Source organism: Lithobates pipiens, unplaced genomic scaffold (assembly GCF_037356315.1).
Source record: "Lithobates pipiens isolate NorthernLeopardFrog02 unplaced genomic scaffold, aLitPip1_a1.2 Scaffold_3, whole genome shotgun sequence".
NCBI lineage: Eukaryota > Metazoa > Chordata > Amphibia > Anura > Ranidae > Lithobates > Lithobates pipiens.
The window spans coordinates 243,789,822-243,814,857 of record NW_027507790.1 but is presented as its reverse complement, the minus strand read 5'-3'; the positions used below and the strand labels follow the sequence as shown (position 1 = coordinate 243,814,857).

Here is a 25,036-nt window from a genome sequence, read left to right as displayed (position 1 = left end):
CTACTATATGCAGATGACTTTTTCTGTTATTCCTCAGAGATACACAGGACTCTCTTAAGAAAGCTATGAACATTTTTAATAGTTTTGGTCAAATCTCCGGGTTAAAAATAAACTGGGCAAAATCTAGCTTGTTACCTGTAGATCCCTTGGAAGGCCCCCTCCCAATGGAGGTGGCCCAGATTCAAGTGGTTAACAAACTTAAATACCTGGGTATAAATATCACCAGAGGCCCTCAACTTTATACCTCAGACAACATTGACCAATTACTGGCCAAACTTAGGGGCAAAATAAAAGTCTGGAAATGCCTGCCACTATCTTTGGCAGCCACTGTAACCTAATCAAAATGATTTGGATGCCACAGCTTCTTTATGTATTACATAATTCCCCAATCTGGCTGTATAAAAAGTGGTTCCAAAGGATAGATATCTTGTTCAGAGAAATGATCTGGAAGGAAGGCCCAGCAAGAATTCAGTTAACCAGTCTGCAGCTCCAGAAGTCGGAGGGAGGAGTAGCGATCCCGAACCCTTTTAGTTATTTCTTGGTGTCACAACTCCAGCACATAGCCGGGTGCAATTTAGTAGGCCAAGAAGCAGGTAGAAGGATGCTTCTACAAAACACTCCACACGATTCAATAGCCGCAGCCCTGGAGGCAGGATCCTTTCCCTCAGGACTCCCCACCTTGAATCTAATGATAAAAGTATGGGATACAGCGAAAACAATCTTGAAGTATAGCAGTCTCACGGAATTTACCCCCCTGTGGGAGAACAGCAAACTGGGAGAACTACAAAAGATGGGGGTGGTAAAGGAATGGGAGAGAAGTGGAATAAAATACAGTACCCAGATATATTTAGATGGCACTTTGAAAACCTTCCAGAAATTGAGAGACCAATTTGCCCTACCGAATAACTCTTTTTTTTAGATACTTACAGGTCAGGCACACACTGGACGAACAGTTCAGAGGGAACCCCCCAGAATGGAATACATCTCCTTCAAAATTAATCAATGCAGAGTCAGGGAAAGGGTTCATTTAAAAAATATACCCACATATTAACAAGGGGAGAATGGGAGGGATGGAATCCCTTTTGTACAGGAGAAAATGGGAAAAAGATGTGGGAGACATCTCTGAATTGCAGTGGGAGAGAATCTTGGAACTGGCCCCACTGGTTTCACTGTTCCCCTCTCAGAGGATGTCACATTTGGTTTTGCTATACAGAACCTACTACACCCCTCAAACTATGCCAGTTCGGCCGCCGGCCACACTCAAGATGCCCTAGGTTTGGGGAGTTGTGTACCATATGTTTTGGAGGTGCTCAAAATTGTTCCGCTACTGGACAGAGGTGACGGGAATCATTGATCGGTCATTTGGAAGCTCCACTGAGTTGGAGGCAAAACATTGCCTACTAGGATTACTGGAGGGAGTTGGATATCCAGGAAACAGGCAGCTAGCAGTGATGAGATGCCTATTCCAAGCTATAATTTTGATCGCTCTGAGATTGCAGTCGGCGTCACCACCGTCCAGTGGGGAATGGTTAAATACTATGAATGGAGAAATCTGTATATATAAAGCAATGCACATTAAAGAAATATGACCTGATTTGGAAAACCTGGTGGGAAGTAAAAGGGATTAATGTGTACATTTTACTAGAGCAGAGAAACATGCAAATGATGGGTAGTGACCCAAAAATAAGTAAAATGTGTGAGAATGAAAGAGGAGTGCTTCAGAGGAAGTATGGAGTAGTGAGCCCGAACTGTATGGGTTGCGAATTTTGATATGAACAGAACTTTAGACAGGCTACCCACCCCTCCTAGGCAATACCCAAAACGTCTATAGTATATCAGCCACACCGCCCATTCAAGGAGTGGGAAGTACTGGGGAGGGAGGCTGGGCCTCGGAGGAAATGTCTGTTTTGATATTGTATGTTAAAAATTTTAAAATACCTCAGTAAAGAAATTAAGTCAAATCCCCAGTGATCCATTAGGGCAAACAGGTAGGGCCAAGAGACAGAATTGAATGCCTTTTGTAGATCCAACAACAGCAACATACCGGCCTGTTTAGAACCGCCATCCCAACCTGATTGTAAGAGGGAGACAATGTCTACTGCTGTCCTAATTTGATCTGGACCCTGTGTTCCCGGGATGAGCCCCACTTGATCTTTATGAATGTATGCTCCTATAAAGGAAACAAGGTGATCTACCATGACTTTAGTTATGATCTTTAAATCATTATTGATCAGGGATATCGGCCTGTAATTGCCTTCCTCACCCGGGTCTTTATTTGGTTTTTGTGATGATGGTTATAAACGAGTTTAACTGTGTGTGTGTCAAGAGGGTCACCATTGGTTTTGATGTTAAAAAATTTAGCCATGTAGGGCACTACAGTGCTCGCAAAGGCTTTGTAGTAGGGAATTGAGAACCCGCCTGGGTTTTCTTAAAATTTTTAATCACCTCTAACACTGTCTCTGTAGAGAAGTGGGCATCGAGTCTGTCTCTATGTTCTGCTGCCAACGTGGGGATGGGGAGATTATCAAGAAAGTTAGATAAATCTGAAGAATTTTCAGCTTGCTGTACGCTGTATAGGTTCTCATAGAACTTGTGAAAGGCCTGCATTACGCTCAAGGAGTTCGCTAGTGGGGGTCCATCTGCAATCTTGAGTATAGGGAAGAAGTGTGGGCATGAGGTGTAAGCCTGGAAGCCAGTAGGGAGCCTGGAAGCCAGTAGGAAGCCTGTCTTGTTTCTTTGATGATAATATCTCACCCCACTCCATCTAATGCTTTTTTCTGCATTGGCTGTCAGTGCTAAGTTCAGTTCCAGACAGGCTGCATCTAGAAGGGAGGTAGGGACTCGAGACGGGTCTTTCTTGTGATCTGCCTGGATTGAGGAGAAATTCTTCTCCAATTTCTTGATGTCTGCACGTTTTGCTCTTTTCAGTTGAGTCGCAATTTGTATGATTTTGTCCCTTTATGTGCTGCCCATAAAGTTTCTGCTAAAACACTGTTTACATCGTTGAGGGTGAAGTATTCTATGAGGGCCTTTTCCATCTCGATTTTTCTGATGGGGTTATTTAGGATGACCCCACCAAGTCTCCAGTTGGGAAAATTAGGTTGGAGGGGGGTCGGTTATGGATAGTGATAACAACCATGGAGTGGTCTGACCAGACTGTATCTGTAATTTGCGCTCTAAGCACTGAAGGGATTAAGGCGTTGGAGACCAGGAGGTAGTCAATACTGGTGTAGTATTGGTGTGAATGGGAGAAGTGCGTGTAGTCTTTTTTTGTGGGGTTCAATTCTCTCCAGATATCAGCGAGTCCCAGCTGAAAGATCATTTTGGCAATTTTGGAACTGCTCCTGGTTGGGAGAATAATTTTCAGCATCAGGAGGTTAAGATTTGTCTAGGCCTTGTTCGAAGGCCTTATTAAAGTCCGCCCCCCCCCCCCCCCCCCGAAGACTATAAAACCTTCTAACTGGGGACATGAGGTCCTAAAGAGTGCGGAAAAAAATTTAGATTGGCCGGAATTAGGGGTGTAGTAGGACACAAAGGAGTAAAGGTGACCGTATGGTCCCCTTAATCAGGAGGAATCTGTGTTCTAATGTCAAAGAGAATCTACAGCTCCTTGAGATGAGAATAGCTACCCCTCTGGTTTTATCCTCTGCATTAGATAGGAAATATAGGGGGAAATGAGTGTGGATAAAGGATGGTCTGTACCAAATTTAACACATCTGCTCCCCATTTACACCTGAGACCTTGTAACACTAACAAGTCACATGACAGCGGAGAGGGAAAATGGTTAATTTGGCCCAATTTGGAAATTTTCACACTTTACTCACTTTTGCTGCCAGCGGTTTAGACATTAATAGGTGTGTGTTGAGTAATTTTGAGGGGACAGCAAATTTACACTGTTACACAAGCTGTACACCCACTACTTTACATTGTAGCAAAGTGTCATTTCTTCAGTGTTGTCACATGAAAAGATAGAATAAAAGATTTACAAAAATGTGAGGGGTGTACTCTGTTTGTGTGTGTGTGTGTGTGTGTGTGTGTGTGTGTGTGTGTGTGTGTGTGTGTGTGTGTGTGTGTGTGTGTGTGTGTATATATATATATATATATATATATATATATATATATATATATATATATATATATATATATATATATATATATATATATATTATACATTTCATAGTTACCTTACCAAAAAATATATATTTTTCATATAGCAGTGAACATAAATCCTATGCATCCCAATTATCATAATATAAGATCATCTTCTACTCTTATATCGGACAGCGGTGGTATCATGTCGCTACAAGCTGAAAACTGTAATTGTGACGTTCTGTTGGCGCAGGCTTCTTGCCAGCGCATAATTATAAGCGACATTCCATTGACACTCTCGGGGGAAAGTTCACTTCTATTTAATGGCTTTCAGGCATTCTCACTTTCTTTACGGCATATTTTGACTCTGACACTTTAATTTCAGCCCCATATCTTACAAATTTATCTAGTAAGTATTTACTGATGACTAATCGGTGGGAGATTTACTCTGCATGTTAATAAGTAGGAAATCCTATTTTCTAGTGTGATTTTTCTGAAGGGTTTAACCGCTTGAGTACCAGCCTGTATCACCTCTCTATTACCAGGCCATTTTTCTGTTTACATAGTTGTGATGTTTTGAACGACAATTACAAAATATATATCTATATCTATCTATATATATATATATATATATATATATATATATATATATATATATATATATATATATATATATATATATATATATATATCTTTTTTAGACCATAGTCCCCTATAAAAGGTAACTCCTGAGGATAGCACCAGGCAGGTAATAAAGAGATGTTTCTACCCTCACCATAAAGTGGGCGGCTAGTAGAATCTTCTGCCCTTCCCCCTAGAAATGGCCCTCAGACTATATACGGGGACAGACATTTCTGGGGGGTACGTGCAGCAGATTCTAGTCTCCCGCCTTATGGTGAACTCAGAAATGTCTCCTTGTTACCTGCCTGTTGCATTCCTCAGGAGTTACCTATTAGGGGACGGTGATCCCCCTCTGGATAATGTGATCCCTATAGGGGTAGGGGACTATGGGCTATGGTGCCATTTCCACATGGATGATTATTTATCCGGCATAGAAGATTTCTCTGCTGTAAGTTATAAAATTTGTGGTAGTAGTCAACTGTTCATTAGTCCACCTTCCTCCCTGGTGGTCCTCACAGGCCCGGTCCATTGTCCACCAAGCTAGGGAATTAATTTTGAAATTAGAAAACTATGAAGTCTTTTGTGAGCCTAAAATGTTTGTTGGGAATTCTTGTACTGGATAATCAAATCTTCCCAAAAATTCAGGATGTAGGTATGACTTATGGCACCTGAAGAACCCCACAATTCAGGTAACTGGGGGGGTCAGTTAGGGAGTTGGGGGCTGGGGAAAAGCACCATGTCACAACCTAAATATGGGTGAAAGATGAAACAATGCTGTGAAAAATGGACTTCTTCTTTAGAACACGGGACTCCAAACATGCAACTTGCTACAAAATTTTCCAGCACAGTCTGCAGTGGTGGCTGGTGCGCAATTTTTGGGGGCCGGGAGGCAGCAAAACCACCCACTAATCCTACCCCACCCCCCGATCGGTAGGTCAACCCCCCCCCCCCCCCCCGTTGCTTGGTCGTCAGCCCAGCAGCCCTGCACTTACCCCATCTAGGTTGCAGGCAATGCTTTCTCCTAACGGCTTCACCCCAAGTCTTCTCCTCCTTGGCTTCACGCCAGCTTCCCCTGCGTCTCTTCCTCCTCGAGGGCCAATACCATTGATTCTCTTCTCGGCCAATCGGGTCTCAGGACCCGCTTCCTGATTGGCCGGAAGGAGAATCAGGAAGACAATAGTGAATATCAATTTGCTATTGTCACACAACTGGGTGGGCCTCGAGCCCAGACTTTTTTGAAGCCAATTAGCCTCAGGCTCCAATCACGTGCTTCTAAAATAAAAAAAAAAACCCTATTGGAATCCATGCATCCGGCACCCTATATGAAGATTAGGTACCAGGCGCATGCAATAGGGGGTACTTTGATTGGGACCCTGATGTAAGAAAGGATTCTGATGTCAGGGGGACTCTGATGAGGAAACCAATGTAAAAGAGGCTCTGATGAGGACACTGATGTAAGAAGACTGTTATGGGGACAAGGGCCTATAACGAGGGACTCTAATTTGGACTCTGATGTAAGGGGGCTCTAACCTAAGGGGAACCCTGATGTAAAGGATGTTCTGATGAGAAAAGTGCAATTGAATGTATTTTTGTTCGACCTTTATTATTGGGTTAAGCTTATTTGCAATTTATTTGCTTTGCTTTACTGAAGTTATTTCTCTGTTTTTCTGAATAATATAATGTGCTGATTACAAAAAAGCTCCAAGTAAAATGTATTCTTACAGGTAAAGTGATTGTAAAGGCTCCTTTTTTTATAAAATAACAAACATGTTATAATTACCTGCTCTGTGCAGTTGGTTTTGCACAGAGCAGCCTGGATCCTCCTTTTCTCGGGTCCCCATTTGCTGCTCCTGGCCCCTCCCTCCTATCAAGTGCCCCCATAGCCAGCAGCTTCCTATGGGGGCACAGGAGCAGAGTCACAGCTCCCTGTGTCCATTCAGACACCGGGCTCTGACCTGGCCCTGCCTCCTCTCTCCCCTGATTGGCTAACTGGCTTTGATTGACAGCCGCAGGAGCCAATGGCGCTGCTGCTGTGTCTCAGCCAATCAGGAGGAGTGTCCCAGAAGGCTTAGACATTTGCTGAAGAGAGAGGGGGCTCAGGTAAGTAATTAGGGGGTGCTGGGGAGGCTGCTACACACAGAAGGTTTTTTTTTTATCTTAATGCATAGAATGCATTAAGATAAAAAAAAAACTTCTGCCTTTACAACCCCTTTAAATTGTATTCATCCATTTTTTTTTTGGTGCATGAGTATTTGTAAAATATAGGATGTCGCCCAGTACTGAAAAGTTTAGAGACTCCTGCTTTAAAGTATATGTAAAACCTTACCTTGTAGAACAACCCATTCAGTTTAAAATATTAAAATAGAAATGAAAGGTAAAATATTTGTGTGTGTGTTTCTCCCCACTGTTTTATAAGTGACCACATAATCTCTGTTCTCAGCTGCATAAGGAATTCAGAGAGCTGGGGAAGAAGAAACAGCAGCACACTAGTCTTTCTAGTAAATGGCTGTGCTGTCAGGACAAGCTGGGTTGGAGGAGAGCAGGATGAGTGCCCACCGCAGCTAGAGAACTGACCACGCTGTGCATTTTTGCACAGTGTGGTCAGTTTTTAATAGGAAAGCAGAAGGACTGGCAGGAACACCAGGGATTTCACATAAAATTAAGCAATGCAAAAAGAACAGGATACGTTCTTATACAAGTACATGGTACAGTAGCCACATATCAGGAACATGAAATGTTGGGTTTACATATTCTTTATCTTTAAGGTGACTGAGTTACCTGTGTGAATATAAAAGCTGAGGAGGTAACCATTAGACCTGAAGAAGTGGCTTAGAGAAGCTGCGAAAGGTCTTCCAACATTAAAGAACGAGTTCAGTTGAAGGGGACCAACTACCACTAGACACGCCATGACTTGGATAGAGGAAAACCTTCACAGACAGTCTCTAATGGTATTTTATTTTGAATTTGCAGATTCACAGACGGGTGTTGCTCTCCTCCACTGTGGGGTGAAGTCTTAAGGGTAAGTGATTGCTCTATATGAACACTGAAGTTAGCTTGTCAGTAGATGTTGTCAGAATTGTCATACTTGCCATAAGATTGTTAGTGTATAAAGTCATAATTCAGACACTTCCAGTGGGTGTATTTGTAGTGCTATGTGTACAATATGGCTGACATTTAAAGTGGTTGTGCAGAGTGGCACACACACTGCGGAGGGTGTCAGGTCGCACCCCCCGTGAGTGAAGCGGTGAGAGGGGGGCGGGCTCAGGCAGTGCAGCGGAGCGGTGACAAGGCAGCCAGGGAGAGCCAGGAGAGCCGAGCTGTGACTGTGCAACATGCAGGGGGTCCAGAGCTGAAGGGGTGGGGGGGGTCTGTGTAACATGCAGGGGTCCAGAGGTGCAGGGTGCTGTGTAATGTAAATGGGTCCATAGGTGCAGGGTGCTGTGCAATGTAAAGGGGTCCAGAGGTGCAGGGTTCTGTGTAATGTAAAGGGGTCCAGAGGTGTGGGGTGCTGTGCAATGTAAAGGGGTCTAGAGGTGCAGGGTGCTGTGTAAAGGGGTCCAGAGGTGCAGGGTGCTGTGTAATGTAAAGGGGTCCAGAGTTGCAGGGTGCTGTGTAATGTAAAGGGGTCCAGAGGCGCAGGGTGCTGTGTAATGTAAAGGGGTCCAGAGGTGCAGGGTATTGTGTAAAGGGTTCCAGAGGTGCAGGGTGCTGTGTAATGTAAAGGGGTCCAGAGGTGCAGGGTGCTGTGTAATGTAAAGGGGTCCAGAGGTGCAAGGTGCTGTGTAATGTATAGGGGTCCAGAGGTGGAGGGTGCTGTGTTATGTACAGGGGTCCAGAGGTGCAGGGTGCTGTGTAATGTAAAGGGGTCCAGAAGTGCAGTTGTGGAGAGGGGGGTACTCTGTAGTGACAAAGAGATATTGGGGGATGCAGAGGTATACAGGGGGCACAGTGGGGTGTTTTTACATTTTAACGTGGGGGATGCCAGATATAGAATCCACCTCAGGTGCCAAATGCTCTAGTTACGCCCCTGGTTGTACACCTGAAATATGAACAAAGCATATCCCTCTATAGTGTGTACTTGTCTTAATTCAGAGCACTAGGTGTAATTTCTGTCTGATGGTTCATTCTTTTGCTATCAGCATGAATCACTTCTGACAAGTTTTCCTGACACCAAGAGAAAAAAAGGTGACAGGGGAGAGGGGAGGGCACTCGAACTGATTTACAGCCTCAGCTCTGTTCCTGTGTGCTGTGGGAAGGGGGTGTGTCCCTTCCCTCCAATCAGCTCTCAGTGCAACTTCAGCTCTCCACCCCCTTTTGTCTGACAGCTCAGACAAGCTTTGTATATTCCCGGACTTTGGAGGGATGCAGAGAAGAGAAGACTGCAGATAAACAGATAAACTCATGTAGGAGGATTTGTTAATCACCTGAGACAAGTCACTTCACTGGGTATATGTAATGCCGCGTACACACGACTGGACTTTCTGGCAGACTAGGTCCGATGGTCTTCCCAACTGACTTACGAACGGACTTGCCCACACACGAACGGACGTAAGAAAAGTTCGAAAGTCTGTTATTTTTGAACGTGATGACGTAAAACAGAACTAAAAAAGGAAGTTCAATAGCCAGTAGCCAATAGCTTCCCTTGCGTCGTATTTGGTCCGTTGGACCAGCATACAGATGAATGGTTTTCCCGGTAGGAATTGAGTCAGTCGGACAGATTTGAAACGCTCTATCTCTAGGTCCGTCTGATTTTTATAACGAAAAAACTATCAGATTAGCCCACACACGATCGGATTGTCCGACAGACTGATTCCGTCAGATCTAGTCTGCCGGAAAGTCCGGTCGCGTGTACACGGCATCCGGGTTTACAACTACTTTAAAGGGATGAACATTTTTTGTCTCTTTGTGACTCCGCTGGGTAATATCGTATGTGGTCTGATTTATTGCAATTCTCTTTAATGCAGTAATCTCTTAAATTATGTAAAATATTCTTGCTGTGTAAGTCATTTGATATTTTGTTGTCAATCCAGTACAGTTTACTTCAGTCAGCAGGCAGACATTTTTGTAATTGACATTTTTTTTATTTTATTTTTTATATTACCCATGATCCTCAAGCTGAGCTCCAGGCAAACAGCTGAAAGAGCTGATTCAATCACCGAAGCTTTTGTAATTCTGTGCAGCCTGTCCAGAGAAATACACAGCGAGTGACCGGACTTGTCTCTGCTGCTCCACCCCAAACTCGCTCATCCATGTCTCTATGGACCTTGCTTTGTGCCCTGGTGGGCAGTCATGTTGGCACAGGAAGGGGCCATCCCCAAAGTGTTCCCACAAAGTTGGGAGCTCGAAATTGTCCAAAATGTCTTGGTATGCTGACGCCTCAAGAGTTCCCTTCACTGGGACTAAGGGGCCAAGCCCAACCCCTGATAAACAACCCCTCACCATAATCCCCCCTCCACCAAATGATTTGGACCAGTGCACAAAGCAAGGTCCATAAAGACATGGATGAGCTTGGGGTGGAGGAACGTGATTGAGCCCTGACCTCAACCAGATAGAACACCTTTGGGATGAATTAGATCGGAGACTGCGAGCCAAGCCTTCTCACCCAACATCAGTGCCTGACCTCACAAATGTGCTTCTAGAAGAATGGTCAAACATCCCCATAGACACACTCCTAAACCTTGTGGACAGCCTTCCCAGAAGAGTTGAAGGTGTTATAGCTGCAAAGGGAGGGTCAACGACTAAGACTGGGATGCCATTAAAGTGAATGTGTGTGTAAAGGCGTCCCAATACTTTTGACAATATAGTGTATGTGGGTGGAGTTTGGCTTACCTCCCCACCCCCAAGCTGTGTTTGAACAATGAAAAAGCAGCAAGAACACTGACTAGGTCATCTCTCTGCTCCTCCTCTTGTCTGCATGTTCCTTGTCAGCACATGTTCATGTGGTGGGACCTGTTTGACTCAAAGTACAACTCCTCGCACTCCAAGTTTAAGTTCTGCTATACAGAGCATTACAAGAGGATGTAATTAGCACAATTATGGGTTACTTACTCTTTTGCCGCGTACACACGTAGCCGTCTATCCGACGGACTTAGAGCCGTCTATCCGACGGACTTGGTCTGGCGGACTTCCCGCCAGACTGTCCATCGGACTTTCCGAACGGGCTACTTGCCCACACACGGCAATTTTTCAGCGGACTAATACGGCGTACTAAGTCTGCCGTACTATCCGCCCTATTGAACGGACTCGCCCACGCACGCGGAGGAAAGTCCGCTCATTTCGAGCGCGTCTCCAGGTAGGCGGGGCCCGCGAGGGAGACGCCGCTGGCCCCGCTACCTGGTATGGATTTAAAGGGGAACCCCAACGCCAAAAAAATCGGCGTGGGGGTTCCCCCAAGTCCACAACAGACCCTTGTCCGAGCACGCTACCCGGCCGGCCAGGAAAGGAGGGGCGAGCGAGCGCTCCCCCTCCTGAGCCGTACCAGGCCGCGTGCCCTCAACATGGGGGGTGCCTTGGGGAAGGGGGGGCCGCGCGGCCCCCCACCCCAAAGCACCTTGTCCCCATGTTGATGAGGACAAGGGCCTCTTCCCGACAACCTTGGCCGTTGGTTGTCGGGGTCTGCGGGCGGGGGGCTTATCAGAATCCGGGAGCCCCCTTTAATAAGGGGGCCCCTGGATACCGGGCCCCCACCCTATGTGAATGAGTATGGGGTACAATGTACCCCTACCCATTCACCTGTAAAATAAAGTACAAAAAAAAAAAACACAACACACAAGATAAAATAATTTATTGCACAGCTCCGGGGGTCTTCCGTCTTCGGGGGTCTTCTCACCGGACTCCTCCGCTATCTTTTTGTAGCTCTTTTACTAGCAGAGGAGCCCGGCTTTCTTCTTCGTCGCCGCGGCCTCTTCTTCCGACTTCGGGGGTCTTGTCCCCCTCTTCGGTTCTTCTGCCGGGCCACCGCGCCTTCTTATAGCTCTTTTACAGGCGGTGGCCCGGTCTTCTGTCGCCGCCGCCTTCTGTTCTTCTTCTCCTTCTTCTCCTGGAGATGTTCACTCGACGTTCTCTCCGGCCGCAATGCCAGGGACGCGCTGCGCTGCGACTTATATAGGGACAAGGGGCGGTGTCACATGGGTTGATGTCACATGGGTTGATGTCACATGGCGACAGTCCCAGCATCCTCCGGGACTGACGTCGAAAGGGGGCGGGGTCACCACGTGACATCAACCCATGTGACATCAACCCATGTGACACCGCCCCTTGTCCCTATATAAGTCGCAGCGCAGCGCGTCCCTGGCATTGCGGCCGGAGAGAACGTTGAGTCAACATCTCCAGGAGAAGAAGGAGAAGAAGAAGAAGAACGGAAGGCGGCGGCGACAGAAGACCGGGCCACCGCCTGTAAAAGAGCTATAAAGAAGGAGTGTACATTCACATAGGGTGGGGGGCGCCCCCTTATTAAAGGGGGCTCCCGGATTCCGATAAGCCCCCCGCCCGCAGACCCCGACAACCAACGGCCAGGATTGTCGGGAAGAGGCCCTTGTCCTCATCAACATGGGGACAAGGTGCTTTGGGGGTGGGGGGGGGCCGCGTGGCCCCCCCTTCCCCAAGGCACCCCCCATGTTGAGGGTACGCGGCCTGGTACGGCTCAGGAGGGAGGGGGGGGGGCGCTCGCTCGCCCCTCCTTTCCTGGCCGGCCGGGTAGCGTGCTCGGACAAGGGTCTGTTGTGGACTTGGGGGGACCCCCACGCCGATTTTTTTCGGCGTTGGGGTTCCCCTTTAAGTCCATACCAGGTGGCGGGGCCAGCGGCGTCTCCTTTGCGGGCCCCGCCTACCTGGAGACCCGCTCGAAATGAGCGGACTTTTCTCCGGGTGGGAAAAGTCCGCTCATTTCAAAAGTACGGCGGACTGGCACACACACGGCCGGATTGTCCGCCGAAATTCGAGTCCGACGGGAAGATTGGAGTGCAAAACTACTTTCTAAGTCCGCCGTACTTTCGGGTCAAAAAAGTATGCCGGAGGCTACACACGGGGGGATTGTCTGGCGGACTTCAGTTTGCCGGACTTTTCCACCCGCTTGTTTGATCGCGTGTACGCGGCATTTCGGTTACTTACACTAGTTCCATATATTTAAAGCCGTATTAAACCCAAAAGCAAACATTTATCATAGTGCAGCTTAACAATTTTTAGATTTGGTGGCTGCATTCATTTTCTTTTTAAGGCTTTCTTTCCTTTATTTTCACCTAGTGATCTGGCCAGTAAGTCTGTTTTTTTTTCTCACAGATGTAGCAGTTAGAGGGTTAAAACCATTTACCATTGACAAACGTGCTTACAATGGGCATCACTTGTTTAGAGGTGAGTGCATTGGGAGGTTCACTGCCTCCCATATACAAAGGCTCTCAAAATCATGTCATCCTGTGACTGTACCCCCGACGGCAATCTGGTCTTCTATAGTGATCAAGATGCCCAACAGTCACGGCTGGGCAGGGCAAATAGGGCAGCTGCCCAGGGCACAATCACTGTTGGGGGGGGGGGGCCCAAAGCACTTGCCAATTGAGCCCACGCTGCTGCCCGCCGGAGTTCTGCCACTTGTTAGCAGCTCACTAGTCACTACTGTCAGTTGTAGATCCAGAGAAGTGCTGCTGGTGTATTTACAAGTGACAGCACTCTTCTGTCTGTCGGTGGCCACTCCGATTCCTCTCCACTCATCACATCTCTATATGAGAGCGAGGAGGGGGGGAGAGAGGGGGCGAGCAATGTACACAGGCAGAAGCTCCTCGTGAAGCAGCCTGCACAGACCGACGTCCTGCGAGTTTAGTTGATCTTCTGTAGCTGCACTATAACTGTGATGTTTTCTAGATGCTAGGAAAGGATTTGGGGAGAGAGAAAATCTCTACGCTGGCTTTGGGGGGGTGAGCTCTGAACTGGAATCTGGGGGGAGAGCTTTGTCCTTAGGGGGATGGAGAACTTGGATGTACACAGCCCTCAGTCCCGCACTCCATACAAAGTTTACCCCTCAACCCTGCATACCATACGTAGCAAACCCCTCAACCCTGCAAACCATATGTAGCGAACCCCTCAACCCCGCATTCCATATAAAGTTTACCTCTCAACCTCGCATTCCATAGGTAGCACACCCCTCAACCCCACATTCCATATGCAGCGAACCCCTCAACCCCGCATTCCATACGTAGAGCACCGCTCAACCCTGCATTCCATACGTAGAGCACCACTCAACCCCGCATTCCATACGTAGAGCGCCGCTCAACCCCGCATTCCATACGTAGAGCACCGCTCAACCCCGCATTCCATACGTAGAGCACCGCTCAACCCCGCATTGCATACGTAGTGCACCCCTCAACCCCGCATTCCATACGTAGAGCACCACTCAACCCCTCATTCCATATGCATACGTTTTCCCCTCAACCGTACACTCTGTACATAGCTCAAACCGACACTCTGTATGTAGCTCACTCCTCAACCATGCACTCTGTACTTAGCACACTCTTCAACCCTGTACTCTATGTTATGCACTCCAGAACCCTGCAGTCTGTATATGGTGCACTCCTGAAATCTTGGTTTATAACAATGCCTCACTGTTAGTGCAGTTTAGCCACACTCACAATCTGATGCAGAGGTAATGATGTGCAGTAACCTCTAGCAACCAATCAATGAACACTAATAATCTTCTGTAATCTCTAGCAACCAGTCAGTGAGCAATAATGATATGCAGTAACCTCTAGCAACCAATCAGTTAGCATTAAAGATGTGCAGCCAATCAGCAAGCAGAAACAATGTGTTTTAGCTTCTAGCAACCAGTCAGTGAGTGGCAATTATATGCTGCAAGCTCTGGCAGCCAATCACAATTGCTGCCTGATCTGCTGCAGTAAACGGATTTTGAGTCTAGCTGTTATTTAATGTATATCACAGAATCGGGGGAGGGCGCTAAGAAAATGTTTTCCCAGGGTCCAATCAATATTAAAGATGGCCCTGCCAACAGTTCCTGTCGGGGCACCAAGTGGAGGGGGAATGCGATAATATTGTATGTCCACAGGTAAATGATGTTTCAATGGAAAGCATACCCAGACATTTTCACCCATTATTGGGGCTCGTACAAATTGGTTTCTTTACTGAAAAATATATCTTCTGTTGTTCTCCCAGTGGCAACTGTAAGATTTTAGACTTCCCATCTCTTTCGGTCTTGATTACAATGGTCACCGTCACAAATACAGTGAATCCTCCTTGACGGAACACAGACACAGAGGATCTAACACTTCCCTACTTTGGATCGGATACTTTAACTTGGACCTTCATAAATAGCTCCTATATTGTCTGATTTTAATTTGTAGTAATTTGTTTTAATTACCTTTCAGGTACTAAATAGTGTCTAAACAATCAAAACTATGAAACTACAAATGTGTAGTGAGGAAGCTTAATTCGCAGCTAACTCTTAAGCCTCATACAAACTATCGTTTTTTTGGCAGGGAATTGTGTGATGACAGACTGTTTGCCTAAAATCCAACCATTAGTACTTTCCATCAGACAATTATTGTCCAACTTTCGACCAACAAATGTTGGATGGCAGGCTAGTAAATTTTCAGTGGACAACGGTCTGTTGTCAGATTTTTGTATCGTCTGTACACAAGTCCATCACACAAAAGTCCAAAGTACAAACACGAATGCTTGAAATCAGTGCTCACCAAACACGACATTAGCAGATGGTGCCCAAAGGGTGGTGCTCAAGAGCTGAAATTCCACGTAGTACATCACTATGTTCGTGTTTGTTGGCCAACAATTGTGTGCCGTTAGTATGCAAGACAAGTTCCTGGCACACGCCCTTCGGGCAAAAGTCTGGTGCTCTATTGGCCAACAAACAGATTGTGTGTACGAGGCTTTAAAGGAACCTGATTGAGCTGCCTTGGCTTCAGACAAAACATGGAGACTCATTGGCCTAGATAAGCTAATTTCAGGTCATGTAACCTAAAGCCAACAAAGATCTAAGGTGGTAACGTATATTAATTGAACTAGAAATGCCTGCCAGTCCCTTAGTGGCTAGACTCTGGCAGTGGACTGTATGGTGAAAGGTGGTGCTTTGCCTTGAACGGTGAAGGGAAGCGCATAGTTCTAGAACGTGGTCGTGTTAGTGCTGTATTGGAAGTTGGGGCACCAAATATCTAAAAGCTACCAAGGCATACAAAATGTATTTGAAAATTAATGCACCACAGCTTTAGATATTTTGAGAGCCTGTCAGGTTCGCTTGGACTGTTAAATGGTGAAGGGTGGTGCTTTGCCTTGAATGAGAAAGGGTAGGTTTTAGTTCAAGAAAGTGGTGAGGCTTAGTGCTGTATTGACAGAAGCTGGGGCACCATATATTGTAATGTTCTGGGATCCAAAGGCTTCCAAGACATACAAAAATGTTATTTGTGTGCCCGTCTTCCAAGGCATACAAAAATAATGTTATTTGTGTGCACATCTTCCAAGGCATACAAAACAATATTTGAAAATGAACACATGTACTTATAGGCACTACAACATTCGATATTTTGAGAGCCTGACAGTTTCACTTGGACACTTGAATGGTGAAGGGTGGTGCATTGCTTTGAATGGTGATAGGTAGAGTTTAGTTCAAGAAAGTGGTGGGGCTTGGCACTATATTGGCATAAATTGGGGCACCATTTATTGTGATGTACTGGGATCCAAAGGCTTCCAAATCAAACAAAATTCTATTTGTGTGCCCCGACTTTCAAGGCATACAAAAAATATTTGAAAATTAACACGTATTTATAGGCACAACAACAATAGATATTTTCAGAGCCTGACAGGTTCACTTGGACTGTTGAATGGTGAAGAGTGGTGCTTTGCCTTGAATGGTAAAGGGTACGGTTTAGATTTAGAAAGTGGTGGGGCTTGGTGCTGTATTGGCAGAGGTTGGGGCACCATATATTTTGATGTCCTGTGATCTAAAGACTTCCGAGTTATATAAAAATGTATTTGTATGCCTCAGATTCAAAGGTTCACAGCTGCCTTACCTTGAGCTTACAAATTCAAGATAAATCAGCAACAGCTTTATTGTCTTTTCACAGAGACAATGAGATTAAAATTACATTCTTCCAAGCCATGTGCAGACCTCTTAGATTTAATGTGAAAATGAACACATATACTTATAGACACCACAACATTAGATATTTTGAGAATCTGACAGGTTCACTTGGACTGTTCAATGGTAAACGATGGTGCTTTGCCTTGAATGGTGAAGGATAGAGTTTAGTGTTTAGTTCTAGAAAGTGGTGGGGCTTTGTGCTGTAGTATGCCGCGTACACACGATCAGACTGTCCAGCGGACTTAGCCCGGCAGACAAACCGATAGACTTTGAAGCGGAAGTCCGCCGGACTTTCCGAACGAGCGGGCCTGCCCACACACAACCTAGTCCGCCGGACTTTTGGCGGGAGTCCGCCATACTTTTGAAAATGAACGGACTTGCCCACACACGGAGGAAAGTCCGTTCATTTTTAACACGGTTCCAGGTAGCCGGGACTAGCGAAGGAGGTCATTTTCACCGTGGGGGTCCCCCCCAAAGTCCATATCAGACCCTTATCCGAGCACGCAGCCTGGCCGGCCAGGAAAGGGGGTGGGGACAAGCGAGCACCCCCTCCCTCCTGAGCTGTACCAGGCCACGTGCCCTCAACATGGGGGGGTGCCCCACCCCAAAGCACCTTGTCCCCATGTTGATGAGGACAAGGGCCTCTTCCCGACAACCCTGGCCGTTGGTTGTCAGGGTCTGTAGGCGAGGGGCTTATCGGAATCTGGGAGCCGCCTTTAATAAGGGGGCCCCCAGATACCGGCCCCCCACCCTATGTGAATGAGTATGGGGTACAATGTATGTAATGTAATGGGTTTAAAATAATTTATTGCACAGCTCCGGGGGTCTTCTTCCGTCTTGGGGGGTCTTCTCGCCAGACTCCTCCGCTATCTTCTGCTCTTTTGCTAGCTCTTTTACTAGCGGAGGAGCCCAGCTTTCTTCTTTGTCTCCGCCCGGGGGTCTTCTTCTGACTTCGGAGGTCTTGTCCCCCTCTTCGCTTCTTCTTGCCGGGCCTCCGCTTTCTTCCTTTAGCTCTTTTACTAGCGGTGGCCCAGTCTTCTGTCGCCGACGCCTCTTCTTCTGACTTCGGGGGTCTTGTCCCCCTCTTCGGTTCTTCTTGCCGGGCCTCCGCTCTTTCTTCCAGCTCTTTTACTAGCGGTGGCCCAGTCTTCTGTCGCCGCTGTCGCTGCCTTCTCTTCTTTTCTTCTCTTCTTCTTCCTTGAGATGTTTACTCGACGCTCTCTCTGGCAGGGATGACAGGGACGTGTTGCGTGGCGACTTATATAGGGACAATGGGCGGGGTCATCGGGTTATGTCCCCGCCCATTATGATGTCTCAGTACCAGAGGATGCCATAGTTTGATCGTGTGTACGTGGCATTAGTAGAAGTTTGGGCACCATATATTGTGATGTACTTGGATCCAAAGACTTTTAAATCATACAAATATATATTTGAAATTTAACACATGTATTTACTTATAGGCACCACGACGTTAGATATTTTGAGAGCCTGACAGGTTCACTTTAACTATTGAATAGATTTAATTTATTTTCCAGTTATAATAATATCTGAAACGTGTATAATTTACATGAACACAGCTGACATGCAGTATTTCTTGAACTCTTCACAATTCAGTCTGTGGCATGGACAGGTCAGCCTGGATTATAACAAAACACACAAGATAAGATTTTTTTTTTCCGTCAGGCAAAAATGGGGGCTTGTTCGTGTTTAATGTGATTTAGCTGGTGACTGCACAGATGCCCCAAGGTCGGGGGAACCTTTTAAACTCGACAAGCGCTGGAATACGAAGCATATGACGCAAGAAGCGGAGAAGAGATTTCACATGACCGGAGCTTTACTATGTTATGTGGATAAAACTGTTCACATCAAACTAGCTGTCCAGCTTCATCTGTCAATACACCAGTCATTAGGAAAGCAGCCACAGCCTTTAGACAAAAAGCCAAATACAGAGTTTAAATACATACTGTATATGGGACCTGTTGTATTATTTCTGTGCAGGGAGTCTTTGACCCAGGCAACCCTATCAAACATCACTGCCAGGTCCTAGATCTCAACTGCAGCAGCGCAACATAGTCAAAAACACACACCTGATCTGCTGATTGGACTCTGAAAGAGCAGCAGTCTGATGGGTTCATCCCTCTATACTCTGCTACATGCTGGCCTCCATGGTGCCTTACCATCTCTTTTGTGCATGTCTTGGTGTCTACAACTGTTCATGTCTTGGTGCCTCTACCACTGTTCAAACCTTGGTGCCTACCACTGTTCAAGTCTAGGTGTCTACCACTGTTCATGTCTTAGTTCCTATAACTGTTTAAATCTTAGTGCCTTACTAACAATTTCTGTGCAAGTCTAGGTGCCTACAACTGTTCATGTCTAGGTGCCTACAACTGTTCATGTCTAGGTGCCTCTACCACTTTTGAAGTCTTGGTGCCTACCACTGTTCAAGTCTCAGTACCTACCTTTGTTCAAGTCTAGGTGCCTACAACTGTTCAAACCTTGGTATCTACCACTATTCAAATCTTGGTGCTGACAATTGTTCAAGTCTTAGTGCCTTTCCAACTGTTCTGTGCAAGTCTTGGTGCCTACATTTCAAGTCTTGGTGCCTACAACTGTTCACATCTTGGTTCCTCTACCTCTTTTCAAGTTTTGGTGCTTACCACTGTTCATGACTTGTTTCCTACAACTGTTCAAGTGTTCGTATCTACCACTGTTCAAATCTTGGTGCCTACAACTGTTTAAGTCTTAGTGCCTTACTAACTCTTCTGTGCAAGTCTTGGTGCCTACCACCATTTGTCTTGGTTCCTACAACTGTTCAAGTCTAGGTGCCTTCCCCCTGTTAAAATTTTGGCAACTACCACTGTTCATGTCTTGGTTCCTACAGTCTTAGTGCCTTACTAACTTTTCTGTGCAATTCTTGGTGCCTACAACTGTTCAAGTCTTGGTACTTACCACTGTTCAAATCTTGGTGCCTGCCACTGTTAAGGTCTTGGTGCTTACAACTGTTCAAGCCATGGTATCTACAACTGTTCAAGCCTTGGTGCCTACAATTGTTTAAGGTTTAGTGTGCTACCAACTCTTCGGTGCAAGTCTTAGTACCTACCACTGTTCAAGGCTTGGTGCCTACCATTGTTCATTACTTTTTTGCTTGACACTGCCCATGTCTTGTTGCCTGCAACTGTTTTTTTTTTTAGTAGCTGCATCTATGTGCAGAAGGTGATAGTAATGGAATGCTCCATTTTCCATGGTGCCTATGGTCCACCTGTTCTACTAGCTTGGTATACAGATTTTTTTTTTTTTAATAGACATTATGTGGACATTGTTTTGTTTTTTCAATGCAGACATAATGTGCTTTTTCATAGAGTCAGTCTAGACTGCCTCTCTTTTTGAGTCTACTTTTAGAACCTGTAGAGCTTCCACAATGTTTGCTGTGCCTACTTTACATCTGTTTCCTGACATTACATTGGTCACTAACATATTCAATCCAGTGAAGAATGCATTGGTGTCACTTACAACATTTTCTGTGATATTTATCACTTTATACTGAACTGAAAATGAGGTCTTACGGTAACATCCTAAATAATATAGTAGTATATAAAGCACAGCTCTCTACAGGTGAGAAATATAAATCTTTCATAAGCAAGTCTGCATAATTACTGTATATTAAAAATGAATATTCACTTTCTTGCATGAGACCAAATCAACAGAAGTCACACCAACCCTGAACATGTATGCAAATAAGGGTGTTTGGTTTCCTGACTGTTATACTTGTTTCAGGTCAATGACATAAAAGTAATTGAAGAATCAGAGGGTTTATCAGTGGTAGGCCCCATGGCCCCAATTTCATTCCAGACACATGAAAACAAAAGCTGTGCAACCCGTGTAGAAAAGCTGTCCTGCCAGCAAGCTGTAGAGAAGAACCCTTGTTCTCTGCAAAGCAGTGGTCCCTCTGCAGAGGTTTGTCAAACACCCCTTCTGAGTCAGACCTATATCACTGCCGTCAACAAAGACCAAGCTCCCTGCTGACTGGGGAACTCAAGAGAGAGTCTGTTGGGCCTCTGTAGAGAGACCAATGCTTCCACATACTAGAGAGCAAGGGTCCTTCTCTACAGCATTCTAGCAGGGGGCAGGCTTTTCTACTCAGGCCGTGGTTGCTTTAGAAAGAAAACACAGCTTGAACTTTGAACATTTTTTGTTTAGATGTATCTGAAATGTATTTAGTTGATTTAGAGTCCATTCACACAGGGGCAACTTTGGATCCGACTTGAAGTCGTCCCAAGTTGCCTCAAGTCACGCAACATGATAAAATCAATGTAAGTGAATGAGAGCCGTCTTAATGAACATGACTGAAGTCACTCCGACTTCAGAAAAGGTTCCTGTACTACTTCAATCCGACTTCTAGGCAACTTGTACCCATTGATTTCAATGGAAGTTGCCTCCAAGTCGGATCCCCTGTCTTTCCAGTTGCTTCCCACAGAGCTGATTATTATGTGATTGGCCACTGGGAAAGTCCCCTGTCCTGGAGGCAACTTCAAGTTCCCTTGTAAGTTGTCTCAAGTCGTGCTGTGATTCATACTCAAGTCCTGTCCAAGTTGCCTCCCTTCACTGGAAGTCATGTTGCCCCTGTGTGAATGGACTCTAATACCGCGTACACATGACTGAAATTCTTGTCGGACATGCTCCGATGGTTTTCCCGACGGAACTCCGCTCAAGCTGTCTTGCCTACACACGGTCACATCAAATTCCGATCATTTATAACGCGGTGACATACAACACGTACGACGGGACTAGAAAAAGGAAGTTCAATAGCCAGTAGCCAATAGCTTCTGTCTCGTAGTTGAATCTGAGCATGGGTGATTTTCGGCGTGTCGGAATTGCATACACGCGATCGGAATTACTGATAGAAAGTTTTTCCGTCTGGAAAATTGAGAACATGCTATCAATTTTTGGCTAGCGGTAATTCGGACAGCTAAATTCCGATGGAGCATACACACGGTCGCATTTTCTGGTGAAAAGCTCTCATCTGTCTTTTTTTGGCCGGAATTCCGATCGTGTGTATGCGGTATTAGCCCCTGTACACACGGTCGGAGATTTCCACAACCAAATCCGTTGGATTTTGCCTGTCGGATTTAGTCCGTTGGATCTTGTCCGAAACTGTTGCATACACATGGTCGGGCCAAGTTGGCGAAAAATCCGATCTTTCAGAGCGTGATGACATAATTTAGTTACGATGGGACTACATTCAGGCTAGTAGCCAATAGCTTTGATGTAGGAATTTGATCTGAGCATGCGTGGCACTTGGTCCGATGAAAATGCTCTACACATGATCGGATTAGGTCCGTCCGGCCCAGTTGGTCGGGAAATATTTCCAACATGTTGGAAAATTGGGTCGGACGGAGATTCGGACGGAATCAGTCCGATGCATACCACACACAGTCGGATTATCTGACGACACGGTCCGATAAGACGCAATCCGACAGATTATCCGACCGTGTGTACAAGGGCTAAGAGTTTATGCACCTTTTGAAATGTTACAGAATGCTGCAGGTGGACATTTGGCAGAAAGATTCTGCATAAAAAGTGGTCCATAGTGTATCTCAGCTCATATGGATATACGCATGTTTTGTATGTCTATAAAAGTTGAGATGTGTATGGGCAGCCTTGTTGATGATTACATCTCCAGGATGACTTTGGCCTTCAGTCATTCTGAATAACTGAAGGCCAATGTCATCCTGCTCCCACGCCGCTGCCTAGTGAATGACTCATTCAAAACAGCCAGGGTGACATGTCAACGTCAACAGTTGGTAGGCAGCGGCGACTGTGCAGAAGGATCTTGACATTCAGAATGACTGAAGGCCAAGGTTATCCTGCACCGCTGCTGCCTATCCATTGTTTATGATTACACCACTCTCCTGGCCCCCCGAATTAGTCATTCACTAGGCAGTGGTGTCAGCGCATATGTTTATGTAATTTGCACAGACAGGTAAAATATGGTCAAAATCCAACAATGGATACAAAATGTCTTACTTTAAGCGGGAGTCCGCCGTTTTTTTTTTTTTTTAAAGCCAGCAGCTACAAATACTGCAGCTGCTGACTTTTAAAATAATCACACTTACCCGCCCAGTGCGCCCGCGATGTCGGCACCCGAAGCCGATCTCTCGATCGTCTCTCGGGTGCTGCTGCCGCCATCTTGGGTATGGGAATCAGGAAGTGGAGCCTTGCGGCTTCGTTTCCCGGTTCCCTACTGCGCATGCGCGAGTCGCGCTGCGCAATAAGGATGGTCCCCGCTGTCTCTGGGATCAGTGCCTTTCCCAGCAGACAGCGGGGGACCTTCGGAAAGGGGCGTAGATTCTGCGGAAAGGGCTGCAGAATCTATGCCGGAAGTGGGTGCAGATACCTGTACTGTACAGGTATCTGCACCCCCCTCCCCCCTGAAAGGTGCCAATTGTGGCGCCGGAGGGGGGAGGGTTCCAATGAGCGGAAGCTCCATTTAAGGGTGGACCTCCGCTATTAGGTTTATGCAGCTCAACGTTATGGGGTATTATTGACCAAAACCTAGCCATGTGAATGGACCCATAGCATAGAATAATGATGCATTCAAATCATTTTTATATGCCTATGTGCATGAGCCCTAAAAATTCTATTCAAATTCCAGCCTAAGGCTGAGTTCACACTACAGCGGTGACGAGAATCGGATGTATAAAAATCAAACAAATGGTGTGATTTCGGATGTGATTCGCACCGTATTGCAGTGCAAATCACATGCGATCTCTGTGCGATGCGAGTTCAGCCATACAGATAGTATGGCTGAATTTGAATCGCACCCGCCCCAAACTCGCACAGGACCCCTTTTTTGGTCCACAGCAGAATCGGATTGCATGGGTGTTCACACCATGCGATCTGATTCCTGTCCGAGTTTGCAGATCGCACTGCGATATGCGGACTGATCTGGGGGTGTCATTAACTTTTCACTGACACTCCCGGCCGTTCACATAGGGCAGTGTGAACTGCCACCCGGAGGCATGCAATGCGGGAACCCGCAGCGGATTTGCGGCGTTCCCGCATCGCTGCAATGTGAACCCAGCCTAACTCTACACTCTGGTCTTGTCACATGATCCCGTGTATCAGTGAGCAGCAGCTGTAGGGGAGAGGAGGGAATGCTTGACCATAGCTGGGAATTCCAGGAGCTGTGATGTCACCCATAGGCTCCCATAGCCCAACTGTTGTTGGTGCTCCCTCCTCTCCCCTGCAGCCATGGCTCACTGACTCATGGGAGCTGAAGGATAACATGACTGGAGAGGAACAGACTAAAAATAGGTACGTGTACACATCTTTTTTTACACAGGTTTGGCAGGATAGGTAGCAGGAGGGAGAACATTTTTAAGCATAGCTAATGTTTGCTGGAATTCTAGTTTAAAGTTTATTTCAATTTATATACTTCATATTACCAAAAGTATTGGGACGCCTGCCTTTACACACATGAACTTTAATAGCATCCCAGTTTTAGTTCGTAGGGTTCAATATTGAGTTGGCCCACCCTTTGCAGCTATAACAGCTTCAACTCTTCTGGGAAGGATTTCCACAAGGTTTAGGCGTGTGTCTATTGGAATGTTTGACCATTCTTCCAGAAGCATACTTGTGAGGTCAGGCACTTATGTGGACGAGAAGGCCTGGTTCCGTCTCCACTCTAATTCAGCCCAAAGGTGTTCTATTGGGTTGAGGTCAGGACTCTGTGCAGGCCAGTCAAGTTCCTCCACCCCAAACTCACTCATCCATGTCTTTATGGACCTTGTTTTGTGCACTGGTGTGCAGTCATGTTGAAACAGGAAGGCACCATCCCCAAACTGTTCCCACAAAGTTGGGAGCTTGAAATTGTCCAAAATGTCTTGGTGTGCTGATGCTTTAAGAGTTCCCTTCACTGCAACTAAGGGGCCAAGCCCAACCCCTGAAAAACTACCCCACACCATAATCCCCCCTCCACCAAATGATTTGGCCCAGTGCACAAAGCAAGGTCCATAAAGACATGGATGAGCGAGTTTGGGGTGGAGGAACATGACTGGCCTGCACAGAGTCCTGACCTCAACCCAATAGAGCACCTTTAGGATAAATTAGAACGAAGACCGCAAGCCAGGCCTTCTCGTCCAACATCAGAGCCTGACCTCGCAAATGCTCTTCTGGAACAATGGTCAAACATTCCCATAGACACACTCCTAAACCTTGTGGACAGCCTTCTCA

The 25,036-nt window shown here is 46.2% G+C and overlaps 1 protein-coding gene across 1 annotated transcript in view; it reads left to right on the top strand.

Annotated features, from left to right (window-relative positions):
• RAB27B (RAB27B, member RAS oncogene family) overlaps window positions 1-25,036 on the top strand; it is a 380,975-nt gene that overhangs the window by 175,908 nt on the left and 180,031 nt on the right. Inside the window, exon 2 of the mRNA XM_077462987.1 lies at window positions 7,681-7,729. The gene's annotated coding sequence lies outside the window, so the exon portion shown is untranslated. The remainder of the gene's footprint in view (window positions 1-7,680; window positions 7,730-25,036) is intronic.